We start from the raw sequence: 13,609 nt of genomic DNA on the forward strand, positions 1-13,609 counted from the left end.
TCATTATTATTTTTTACCTTTATGCATAACATGTCATTTACCGAGATGATAGATAGTAAAAAAAGAGGGAAAAAAAGAAATTGATCTTCTATTTAGTCACCATATGCCATATATAATAGGCCGCAGCGTTATGCACTACTGATTCTGCGCCTATCACGTCTGACCAAAATTGATCACTACATATGAACTCTGTAGAAGACCCAAGACCGCTATATCCTTTAATGTATAGGGGTTTCAGCGCAGTGCAAGGTGTCTACTTGTTTCAACTTCTGTATAACAATGCCTACACATTACATCTTGATCCTCTTGGGCTTCTTTGTTCCACTTATTCAAGTATTCTTTGGAGCACAGGATGTTAAATCTTATTTGCAACGTAAACCTTTGAAGTGGTGGATTTGACCATTTTGTTAAATAGCTTTTGGGTTTACCAATCTCAAAGCTTTGATGTCAATACTCTCTATATCTGGGAACCTTACTGAGATAATCAATATCTGCTATCCTATCCCATTCCCTCGCTTTCTTTTTAACGACAAGCACTCTATCTGGACGTTCCTGTATAGTATTCAAATCCAGACCCGGAGTACTCAAGCACTCTTCTGTGGCACTACTCGGCTCCTTCATATAAAAGTTGGAGCTGCTGCCCTTTTGCACTTTACCGAGTAGCTGTAAAAGCTGGTTTGTTCCTGCTACCCTTTTACCCATTTTTAGGTACAGGAAAGTTTTTCTAATAAACCAGCTTGTCAGCAAAGACTGTAATCCATACTCTAGGCAAAGTGCTTCAACAGATACTCCTCTTGGCATATTTATCATAGAACATAATCGTTTTCCTTCCAATTTTTGGAGCCACCCAACCTCCTTTTGTGTCAGGGTCTCTAGTGCGTATAGAATAGCTGTACAGATAGTAGATTTATATACTTGGATAAAACCCTCTATATTGCTTCCACCCCTATGATCCACATAATATTTTATTGCCAACCATCTCCTCCATATCCTGGTTACAATATGATCTTTATACTGCGAGGCCGATGCAGTTACCCATATTGGAAAGCGCAGATATAGTACCTCCGAAGTCATTTCCAGTGTTATACCATCAGAAAACCAATGTGTTTTAAAAAATGTTCTATTAGAATCTGTCAAACACATTGTTCTTGTCTTCGTTTTGTTTATAATCATAAAGCTCTCCTTTGCATATACATTGAGGCCGTTCATGGAGCGCTGAAGACCAATCTGGGTTTGATCTAAAAGTATTACATCATCCGCATAGGCCATTATGATAATTTTCACGCTGTTTCTAGTTGGTGGAATGTTTTTAATATCCTTTAATGCGTGATCCATGTCTGCAGCATAGAGATTGTACAGGATAGGGCCCAACGCACATCCCTGTTTCAAGCCCTCTTTGGTGGCAATGGATTCAGTCATTGACCCCTCCTGATTTAGACGGACTGCCACCAACGTGTTCGTATATAATTTTTGTATGAAATGTAGAAGAGCAGAATCGATGCCCCATGTTTTAAATTTTGACCAAAGTCTTTTTCTAGAGACCAGGTCAAAGGCATTCGAAAAGTCCACATAACGGCAGTATAGCTTATTTTCTCCTTTTGGGCGTAATGCCCTCTAGAATTGCAATGTTGCTATATTAGTTGTTGTGCTGTAGCTCTTTCTGAATCCTGTTTGGAAGATGCTCATTATGTTCTTATCTTTCACCCAGGTATTCAATGATTCCAAAAGAACACTCGCAAACAATTTTTGGCAAGAGTCCATCATCGCCAATAATCTATAATTTGTTGTTATATGTCTGTCTCCTTTTTTTAAAAAGTGTTGCGCTAGGATTCTAGCCCATAAATTAGGTTCAGCTTTGTAGAGCAAGTTTGGGATACCGTTTGGCCCCGGCGCTCTGGAGGCTTTTGATTTAACTATTAGCCTTTCAAGGTTTATTTGGGAACAATCTTCTGCCAGATTTAATAAAGAGGATACTTTGACACTAGTCCATGTTGTTATCTTGTCCTCTTCTAGGTTTGCAGAATCCTGGCCCTTTGTACTGTACAGCTTTGAATGTGTTTTGTCCAACCTTCCTCTGATATAGGATTTAAATCAATCTTCGTTGATAAATCCTTAAAGATATTAAAGTTTCGCCAAAATGTAGCCTTATTGTCTTGTCTCAATCAGGTAAACAGATTTATCCAGTTTACCATCCTGATAGAGGCTCTATGCATTTTTTGCCAATTTCTATATTTTGTAGCCATATTTTTTATAATTCTCTTTTTTGATTTTTGAAGAAATCTCTAAATTTCTTTTCACCGCTGCCGTTTCGTTACAATGTTTTCTCTTTCTTTCCTGAATGATAAGATCGAATAGTTTAAGCTTTTGCTCTTGGTTAGTTTAATGCTCCCCTTTTTTTACATATGGTGGTATAACGGATTTGATTATTCTTTCAAGGTTCCATTCTGCATTGGGAAACAGGCAATTCAACTTTATCTAATTTGTTTTTAAGACCTCATTTAAACATTCAATGTGTTTTGTGCCCATCACAGTCTATTTGCTGTGTTGTTTGGGAGAAAATGTGCCCATTTTTCCAGATCTTTCTGCCTTTCCTTTTGGATGATTGTCCAACGTAGCATACCATGTTCACTTGCTCCACTATGGGTAACCACTATGGGACTAGAGGTTGTACGCAACCCTCTGTCCATAATCACATAATCGATTAAGGATGTAAGTATGCCATTTGACCATGTGTAAATTGGTTCGGTATCCTTGTTAATCTGCATTCGTAAGGGTTCCAAGTCAAAAAATTCAAATAGTGATTGCCAATTCTCTTTTTGCCCCACTTAAGGGCCATTTGAAACATGCAGTAGTCTTCTATTAAAATCACCAGCCAGGTTGACGCCACCTATAGGGGTGATTCTATCCAATATGTGATGACCTCTGTTATTAGAACTTGTATTGGTTTAGTACAGGAGCCCCCAGGGGGGTCGTAAATGTTGATGATTAGGATTTTAGGAGTAGAAATTTGTAGTGTACCCATTAGCACATTAGGGGAGTCGTTCGTCATTGTCCAAGGTTCCAATTTTAGGTGTTACCTAGCCCCTATAGCCAGTACCCAGTCGCCCTACCTTTATTATGTTTTATGGCCTTCTTAAACAGAATTTGGTACCCATCCATATAGAAATGTTTTGTGCACCAGGTCTCTTGGAACAAGAATATGTCCACTTCCTTCTTGAGAAGCTAACACATTGGATGTGTTGAAAATGAATTATGACCTCTTTTGTTCCAAGAGGACCAAGCCAACTTTACAGTATCTTTCACATGTCAGTTAGCCCCACTGCATGTATTCATGGGCATCCATAATGTGGCAGTGGCGACCTTAAGCATTATCCATGAGTTCTGTTCTTGTAATGCTCTCAGTGCATCTTTTTCTGTTGTGAAATTTAGATCAATGCACTCATTCCTTACGTTATCAACCTGTGCCGCTTTTGTGCCTTTAGTTTTTTGGCAAACAATTAGTGTGTAACCAGCATGCCAGGGCATATCGGAGTGTGTTTTCAGTAAGACCACCACTAAAGGTGGCACAAACTCGATCAGTGCCCAATTTTTTTCACTATTCAATTCCGACAGCTCAATTTTCAGGATATCTCTTGATTGTATATAATACAGATATCTCAGTTGTTTAAATATTGCCAATTGTGTTTTTTTAATTTAAAAAAGGGCTTTGTGACGTGGGTGCATTTTCTTCCAATATTACCCATGTGCCACCATCTTTCAATGCACCGGGATATATAATGGGCAGTTTGTAGTCATCTTCAATCTGTACTTGAGCCCCCATTGGGTTGATGTATGCAGCATCCGTAGGAATTGGCAAATTTTTCCTTTCCCCATCCAGCTCTGTTGGCTTTTGTGTTTGTGATGTTATTTTATCCGTCTTCTTGTCGCATTTAGGTATATCTTCTGGTTGTGCTATTAGCTTATTCCTTGTTTCCTCTATATCTGACAACCCTTTCTTAACCTTTAGGACAGGATCCTCTTTTGTCTGATGTCCTATGCCTTTACAATCAAACATCTTAAGCTGCTTTTGAGTTCCCTGTGTTGTCAATTTCCTCTGGCAATTGTTTGTTTTTTAATGCCTTCTTTAATTCGGTAGGTGGGGAAATTTGGACCTCCTCGAAGTCCCAATCCAATTTTTTCTTACTGGTGCACCCCCTGTATCATATCTCTATCAAATTGACCATGCTTTGGATTTCCTTTGTATGTACCAGTCATAATGTCGACTTTTCCTCGTTCTCTTTCTTCCTGCTTGGCTTTAACGTCTATGATAAAATCCACTTTTTTGTGCCGATCTGTTAGTATACCTAACAATTTCCTTGAGAGCTTTTGACTGGCTGCAAGCTCCTATAGTGGCTATCAATATAGCTTGAACGTCTATCTTGCATTCTATGGCCATTAGCAGGTTCCTTGTGACCAGGTCATCGACCATAGTTGTTTATCCTGCTAGAGCGGACTCATTTGCCTCCTCCAGGCTAGATGCATCACAAGAATCAGAGTGTGAGGCGAAGACTGTCAAATCTGGTGAGTAGGACAGGCTAATGCCCTCGTTATCTTCCACACTTTCCATATTTGGCAGCTTTTTCCTCTCCCCCCGCAAGGATCTCTGTAAATGATTTACAAGTTTTAACAATGAATTATTATTGTAAATAGTATCAGATTAAAAATTTCTTTTATCTGATTCACGTGACTTTGATGAGTGTCTGGGCAGGCGCTTATCTTGTGCTCCAAAAAAAGCTGTGATATCAGCTTGAGAGGGCTGGTCAGTTTTAGAATTTTTTAGAACTTCATACGTACTGGCGCTTCGTAAATTGGGGCGTTTATGCGGCGCAATTGCTTTCCACAGATGTCCTATGCGTGTCATTCTTGCCGGTAGCAGGACGCCTCTAGGTGATAGAACACTGGGCTTACCAATAAGAAATAGGAAGGCACCCTCCTAATTGAGTTGCAGCCTTCCTTCTTCCCTTATCCTAATCGCAGAGTCACAGAACACGGACCCGGCGCGCTCTTAACAAGAGGGGGAAGCTAATCGCTGATTTGAATACTATTGTGCGTTTCAACCCCTCGTCATGCACCTATTTCTCAGTCCCTCCTTTGTTCCCACAGAGCACCGCCGATTATGCTATTTGCCCCTATCGGCTCCTTATTTATGTAGAGTCCCCAGCTTGTTACCTCTTACTTTCAAAAGCTTAGGGACATTGTCACTCTCCAAGGCTCCCGTCCTCACATAGTTTGCCTTCCGTTCTACTACCACCGGCCGCCTCAAATCCCAAACAATGACGGCAGGGAGCGAGCCATTTCAAGCAACATGTAGCTGCTCAGCAACCAAGCTAACAGGGCCCTAGAGGAAAGGACCTTATCATGCCAGGAGCACCTCAGGATCGCCTCAAGCCGACGCCGTAGCAAGTCTCAATTCTCAATGCACCTCTCTGAGACCAACGGCTGCTTCCGACACGTCCACGATGCGCTTCAATATATCGCAAAGCCTCCAAGGTCATTCCTTTGAAAGGCCCTTGGAGAACTTGAGAATGCTGCACTTTTAAAGATTGGGCCTCGTCGTTATTTTCCAAAAGTCTTACAGCCACAGGTAACACCACATAACCTTAAGGAAAGTTATACTCATTGATAAGAAGTTGTAAGAATTACATTATATTTTTGCATTAGCTACTGACATAGTCAACCACACACCACATTGCAGCCACGCAAGTTGCCGCCACATCATTTCCATGGGGATACATACGTGTTAGGGTAGTCAACTATAGCCTGTCTGCATGTTATGCTATTCTGCATGCAGTGTTATGTTAGTGGCCATTTGAAAATTATAAATTTGACACTTGTTTACCATTCTGCTATGTCTCACTCAGTGATCTTGCTAAAATAATGGAGGAAAGAAGTAATAAGACACACTGGCGTAACGGGGGGCCCCGCAGCCCCATGCTGCACATGCCCAGAGGGGAGGGCAGTGGCCGTGGTGGCAGGGCTTGCCGGGGGGGGCCCACATTTTGTGCTACACCAGTGATGAGACTGTGAACTTGCTGCAGGATCATTGTATGAATATATACAGGGTTAGGTTTTACGTAAGTGATCTTGAAATAGGCTTGGACAGGGGAAAACTGAATTGTATAGAGCAGACTGGATTAAGACGGCTGAAGCAATGCATGCATACAGTTCTTTAGCCCATTTAAGTCTAGAGCATAAATAATTAGGTACTATTGCACCTTATTTGGTCTGTTTTCCTAAAATGCAGGAGCACAGTCCACACTGTTGAGATTTAGAGGTAATATTTTGCCCGCCCGTGAAATTCTGGCCAAACAAAGCTTAATAGCAAAGCATCTACCGTACTGTCCTCACTGTAATGATGTTAAAGAGTTGGAAATGTGGAAACAGCTGCTCTTATTCTGTCCAGCAATTATATTCTTTAGATCTCTCTATTTTAGACAACAGGTGCATAATGTCCCTTGTGTGGACAATGCAATTTTGTGAGATTGGTGGCATTAACCCCCACTTCTGTGGCTATATGTTACTCACCGAGCCAGAAGGTGTGCGTGACCCCAACCTGGATCGAGATGTAGGATGAGCCGTAGACGTCTCCGAAAAGAATCAGGCTTCCTCTTCGAGAGGGGCTCTTTTTCACGATGTACCACTCTGCTATTTATGAAAGAACAGACATAGTAGTCTATAATGCAAAAGAACGGGATTGAGCGCACCGCCAGACCAATGCTACAAGAGACACAGAAAGATTTTGAGTATTATGCCTAACTTGTTTCTTTTTAAATAATTCTGTTAAACACAATAGAACTGCCGGTACCTGAAATAGTGTATGTGAGTAGACCTGAGAGGAAATCCTGGACCAGTTTCAATAAGGAATACAAAATACAAATGGTTGATGAAAACGACAGGAAAAAATAATAAAATGGTAAAGTTAGTATAGGGAGGATAACCCGAACGGCACGAGGGACGCACTAGGGCCAGGTTGGTGCATGTCCTGGAAAGCGTTCATAAATGCACTTCAGTAGAAAAAACAAACAGTGTCTCAGTGTGCAAACACAGTTAATCAGATAGTTGGAGCAAAGGCAGTCCTTGATAAGCAGCACTGGTAGGAATGGTCTTATATTCCAAATAGATGATTCAGATATAACAGCAAGAAAAAGACCAAGCAGCGTTGCGCTGAAGCAGATCTCAACAAATCTTGATCGTAGAGCCGGAACTCAGATGGAAAGCAAAATCGTTCGTGCAAGCGTAAGATGAATGAGAACTGGAGTTCAGTTTTGAGCGGAAGTGAAGAGCAACAGAGCCCGTAGAACTGGAGGTTGAGCGGGGAGGCTCCTGCGGTTTAACGGCAGTAAAGGAAAACTACCGTGGCAACAAGTCCTTAGGGTAATCCAGATAAGCAGAAACAGAGTATAAAGCCGAGGTCTGGTAACGAGAGTTCTGAGTCAAAGGTTCACAGAGGGTAATCCGAGGAAGGCAAACAGTGCCGTAGGCGGGCTACGAAAAGGCACTTAGTAACGTACAATTAGCAGCAACCAAGTTCCCGCGGCTGAAGGCTTTAAGGAACAAGGGGGCGTGGCTTCCGTGTAAGTGAAGCACGTCCGATCAGCTGACTAGCACGTTTACTTGACCTGAACAGTTTCCAAGGCAACTTGTAACGATGCCAAAGCAGATTCCATGGTCGGGAAGTTCTTTGTAAGAAAGATCTTTGCTGCCGTAGTGTAACACTATAGCAGTCTGGGGTTGTATTAATAATTTAAAGGAATATACGTATTCGCTTTTTAGAGATCAGGAATGTTTTTATTTAAACTGGGAAAGAATGGTTCACATATAATTGTTGGCTCTGTACTGAGAATGCACATATGGTTATCTTTTTCGTTTATGAAACAACTGTTAATTTTATATGACAGTTTATTTTCTTCCTTTTGTATGTTTATGTGATCTATGAGAGATGCAATGTATATTTCGTATTTTTGTTTATAAAAGTTGTAACGGTTCAAACTGGTCAACCACAAACAATAAAATATAAAAGCCACACAGCATCGAAGTGGGGCAGTCAGAACTTCACTGGAGCAGAACTGGGCCAGTGAAAGCAAGATGGGGCAGGAGCTCGGCAGGGATAGAGGCATGGGGCAGAACTTGGATTGTGAGAACCAAATGGGTTAAAAATCGCCCAGTGCGAGCCACGTGTAGACAGAACCTAGAAACAAAGAAAGAAATGGGGCAGAACACAGGAAGGGAGAGCCACATTGGGGCAGAACTTGGGCAGTGATAGTATTATGGGGTAGAACTGGGGTAGTGATAGTATCATGGGGTAGAACTGGGGCAGTGGACCTGGCATGTGAAGACCTGGAATATTTACTCTTCCCGCTGCTGAACTCCATGCCTACCCCATATCTTTTAGATCTGTTTAATTCCCTGTAAAATTGAGGTGTAAAATGCATTTGGACTCTTTTTTGCAATTCGTTTTAGTGTGAGAACACCACAAGCCTCACTGGGACTCAGGCTTGCGTGTGCCAAATCAGGGACAACTTTTATGCCCAACATTTTCAGAAATATCACCACCTCTCACTCACTAGGCAATAGTGTGCTTTCCCATTAAATATTCTTTCTCCATAGCTGGCATTAAAAAAAACCTGAAAGAAGGCCTGTTAGTTTCTTTTTTTTCCGATGCCTTTTGAAGGTTTGGCAAATTCTCATACAGCAGTTTTTGTAAAATGTTGCTGTTCAGTTTTCATGCATACATTGTATGTTTTTTTGTCATGGCATGTATGTTTTCTGTTGTGCGGTTTTGTTTTTAAACACCTTTGTTATTGTGAGCAAAACTGTCTTTTACTTGTCTGAAATGGGCTCTGGGACATTCAAGCCGTTGGCAATGAACAGAGATGTTCTCACCGATCAGCAGCCATCAACCTTGTGGCAGCCAAATTATCTGTCCTCTACCACTTCCACAGGACGTGGCAAACAACCTTTTAGTAAGTACAGTTTAAGGGCCTCATTACGACCCTGGCGTTAAGGGTTTAACGCCGCCGTAAAAGGTGTCGGCGCCGTTAAACCCTTAACGCCTCATTAAGAGTTCCCTTTGCGGGACCCGACCTTAACACCTGCTTTTAGCAGGCGTTAAAGTAGGGTGCCGCAAAGGGACCTTGGTGCTAAGTACGGTGCCGCAATTTGCGGCACCGTACTTAGCGCCTTCCCCATTCCCATTGAGCCCTATGGGTTTAGCGCCGGGGTCGTCATGAGGCCCTTTGTGTGTTTTGGGGGTGTTGGTTTTGAGACGGGATGGAGGGTATGAGCGATTGTGGTGTGCTAGGGTTTTATGGAGCAGGACGGTGCATGTGTATTGGGGAGGTTCATTAACATGAGGCAGAGGAGTTTGTATGTGTGTATTGTCATGCATGAAGGATTGACAGACTGCTCAATGCCAAGATCCACGTTTTCATGGGTTTTCAATTCAACAGACAGAAAGTAAGGGATTATGTTTAACTGGGGTTACCTGGTATGGTTTCAATAAAAAATAAAATAGTCCAGCATCTATATAGGGCCTGGTCTTCATGCATTCCTTCACTACCTTAGACTCTGCTTTTCTGCAGGGCAAAAGTCACTCGCATTGTGAAGGGTTTTAAGCGTGCCACACTTCTTGCTTGCTTACTTGATGTGATGGCTTCCTTGGCTTTTGTAGAAGTTGTTGATATGTTCTACTGTGATTCCCGTTGGCTCCCAAAAACATTGTACCACCACCCTGAGTGTCTTGGGTAATCTAAATGTGATCTAGGCTTCAGATTCTTTGGGACCTTTTCAGAACACATTGGGCTGACATAACCTCCCTGGTGCTGCTTCCTAACCAACTTAGGTTACTCCCCAGAAGCTTTCACCCAGACAATCTCGTGCCCAAGAAGAGGGGAACCTTTTTGTCACTTCTACTTTCCCCTTGCTTCTTTCTGATCTTCACCACCTCCCTATACTTCGTCTTCCTGCTTCTCTCTTCCTCTCCTCATCAGTGTGCTGACAAGCTGTAAACTGTCCCACCTCCATGCCTCTTTCTTTCCTTTTCCTCCTGCCATCTAATGTTAACTTTCTCTCCTCTTCATTGATGTTACTCTCTTTTTCCTCATAGCTTAATTCTCCCCCCTTAATGTCTATCTCTCCTAGCTTTGCACCTATCCTAACCTCTCGCTCACTCTTGCCACCATCTACAGGACCCCTGGGCCGGTCTCCCTCTTCCTTTTGGAGTGGGCCAACCTTGCCTCTTTTCCCCTGACCTTTACTTCTACCTCTGAGATTCTCCTTCTCTGAGACTTTAATATTCATCTTGATTCTCCTGATGCAGCCACTTTACACTTCCGCAACCTCTGTGGCTCTCTTTCCCTCACCATTCTTCCCTATGGCCCAACACACTCAACCGGGCACATCTTGGATGCGCTCATCTCAGTGGACATCTCTTTCTCTAACCCTCTCACTACACCGCTCTCCTGGTCTGACCATGCTCTCCTCTCCTCTGATATGGTGCTCTTGGGCTCCCTGGCTAAGCCTCTGCCGGCACTGCCAGTCTCCTTCTCCATCATTAGACCGATGAAGTGTGTGTCAGTAGCTGCTTTTGCCACCTCTTTCATTCCCCCTCCTACCTCTGCTATTGACTCTCACACTGACCCAGCACTTGCTAACCTCCACCTCTCCATCACCAACACCCTTGACACCGCCATGAGAATCTGCATGAAGCCTGCCTCCAAGTGCAATAGTTGGTATGATTCCGACCTAGCCTTGCTGAAAAGCTAGTGCAGGGTTGTGGAACGGAAGTGGTTGGCTTCTGGCACATCCTCTGACAAACTGGCCTGTCGCCTGCTCCAAAGGCAATACAGGCTCTCCATCCGCTCCAAGAAGTGGGCTCATATCCAAGCCTGCATCTCTGGGGCCACCAACAACACTGCTGAACTTTTCAAAATCTGTAGGGAAATTGCGGATCCTACTGTCGTCTCCACTTCTCCTCTTCCTTCCAAGGACCTCTACATGGCTTTGGCCTCCCACTTCACAACCAAAACTCATGACATCCTGTCCTCGCTCTCCTCTACCACTCTCCATCCTCCACCTGCTTGCAGGCCTCCCTTGCCCCCCCTCCTTCCCTCCTTCCCTCCTACTCTCCTCTTTCTCACCCATGTGGAGAGCGGTTGAGTGCGGAGAGCGGTTGAATGTGGGGAGCGGAAGAGAGCGGCAGAGTGTGGAGAGCGGAGGAAGGTGGAGAATGGATGAGTATCGAGCGCGGATGAGTGTGGAGAGCAGAGGAGCGGATGAGTGGGGAGCAGATGAGTGTGGAGAGCGGATGAATGAGGAGAGCGAAAAAGTGAATGTGTAGTGTGGATGAGCGTATGGAGCGGATGTGTATATGGAGCGATGAGTGTTTGAGCAGATGAGCGCGTAAGCAGACAAAAGTACAAGCGCGGGGTAGACTGGTGTGCATGCGCAAGAAGGACAGGATTGCATTCGGATGGAACACATGAGAGCATGCGTGAGGCACACTGGAGAATGAAGGTCAGACTTGAGCTCGCAACGTGAACCAGAGCACATGAATAAGACGTGAATGTGTAGGACAATCGAACACCTGAAATGAACAAAAATGCATAGACGGACCTGCCCACACGTAACAGCGTGACATACTTAATATGCTTTGGAATGAAGGAAACACTTGAAAACATACATCATACCACACCCCACGCTTACTCTCTCCCTTACACCACCACTCATCTAGAACACAGAGATACTATGACACCATTCGGTATAACTGTTCTCATATCTACATCTCCCGCTTACTCCACATCACTCTAAGTAAACATTGCTGGTTTCACACCCCCAGCCAGGCGTTCTCCTCAGGCCTAACGCAGCCACACTTGTTCTGGATAAAGCCGACCAGAGCGAACACATACTCCTGATCTCTCAACCAACACACCTACAACTAAGAAGCAGCTACCACTTGAATTCCGCACCAGCTGCACACATACCTGGTGCGCACACGCACTTTTGGACTCTCTCTACTCTCTCTACTGACCTGAACTTCGGTTCCCAAGGGCGTTCAACCTACCAGCGCCTTCAGACCATACCAATGGTATATAAGGCGCTATATAAATGCAAAATAACATAACATAACACCGGATGAGGTCACCAAAACAGTCTGCTCTATGAAAGTCTCATCCAAACAGTTGCTTCCTTGCTCCTCTAGCACCATCAAGGACAACATTGCCTCCCTCGCTCCCTCCTTGGCGGAGTTCAGCAACCACTCTTTTGCCACTGGCTTCTTCCCACTACCCCTCAAGCACTTTATGCACCCACTCCTAAAAAAGCCACCTGCGGACTCTTCATTTTATTTATTTTATTTTATGTATTTGTTTATACCACGCCGACACCCTGCAGGTATCAGGGCGCCACAAAAACACACCGAGACAAACAAATAAGACGGGACGGTAGTGTCAGGTTCAGAGAATCTGCGGTGTAACATCAGGGTAGGAAAGCCTGAGAGTAAGAGGTTTATCTGAAGAGGTGCGTTTTCAGGGCCTTTTTGAATTACTGTAAGTTGGGAAGAACTCTGATTGCAACCGGTAGTGTGTTCCAAAAACAGGAGGCGATGACTGGGAGGATCTACCGAGACCCCTGGATCTTGAAAGCTTTATTCCTTGAAGCTGTGCCAGGTTGGTAGAGTGGAATCAAAGCTTTGAGGTAATCTGGAGCTTTGCCAAAGATAGTGATGAATTAACATGCCGATTTTGAAATGAATGCGCTCCTGCACTGGTAGCCAGTGTAGGTCTCTCCTGAAATTGGATATGTGTGATTTTCTAGGGATCTTCAGTGCAAGGCGAACCGCGTCATTTTGAATAACCTGAATGGCGTGTATGTTGGATTTAGTGGCTCCACCAAGTATTGTATTACAGTAGTTTAACCTGGATAGTATGGTAGCACGTGCTATGCTTACAGAGTTCTTTTCTTTTCATTGAGGAACTGTTGGATGGATCTGAGGAGCCTAAAATGGTAATTACAGGTCCGACTGAAGTATCATACCTGGGCGTCAGAGTTTAAGGAGGCCTCAAGAAATACCCCAAGCATTTTGACCTTCGGATGGGTCTTAATGACGTTACCTTGGATCACAAAGTGGTCGTAGGAAGGGTCCAATTTGGAAAGGGCTTGGGGAGAGCCAAAAACCAGAAGTTCTGTTTTATTTCCGTTGAGACACAGCCAGTTTTTGGACATCCATCTCTCAATGGCATTATAGATGTTATCCAAAATCCCTGAATCTATAGCATGGTCCACGGACAGCTTGATGACTAGCTGCATGTCATTGGCATAGTTTGTGAAAAATATGCCCAGCTCTTCCAATAACATACAGAAGGATCTTATGTACAAATTGAAAAGAAGGGGGAGATGGACGCTCCTTGTGGAACACCACACTCAATGGTGGAAGTGGATGAAAAGGCGGGTCCCAAGTGGATCTTGGATTCGCGATTGGACAAAAAGGGCTGAATCCAATTTGCAGCCTCTGTGGAACAGGCACCCTGATGTCATAGGCACTGGAGTAAACACTGGTGGTCAATGAGGTCGA

The 13,609-nt window shown here is 43.7% G+C and overlaps 1 protein-coding gene across 5 annotated transcripts in view; it reads left to right on the plus strand.

The window, feature by feature from the left end:
* The window catches only part of IQCK (IQ motif containing K), a 1,231,453-nt gene that overhangs the window by 512,880 nt on the left and 704,964 nt on the right, over window positions 1–13,609 (plus strand). The gene's annotated exons all lie outside the window — the stretch shown is intronic.

This window comes from Ambystoma mexicanum, chromosome 2q (genome assembly GCF_040938575.1).
Source record: "Ambystoma mexicanum isolate Mex_15411 chromosome 2q, UKY_AmexF1_1, whole genome shotgun sequence".
Classification (NCBI taxonomy): Eukaryota; Metazoa; Chordata; class Amphibia; order Caudata; family Ambystomatidae; genus Ambystoma; species Ambystoma mexicanum.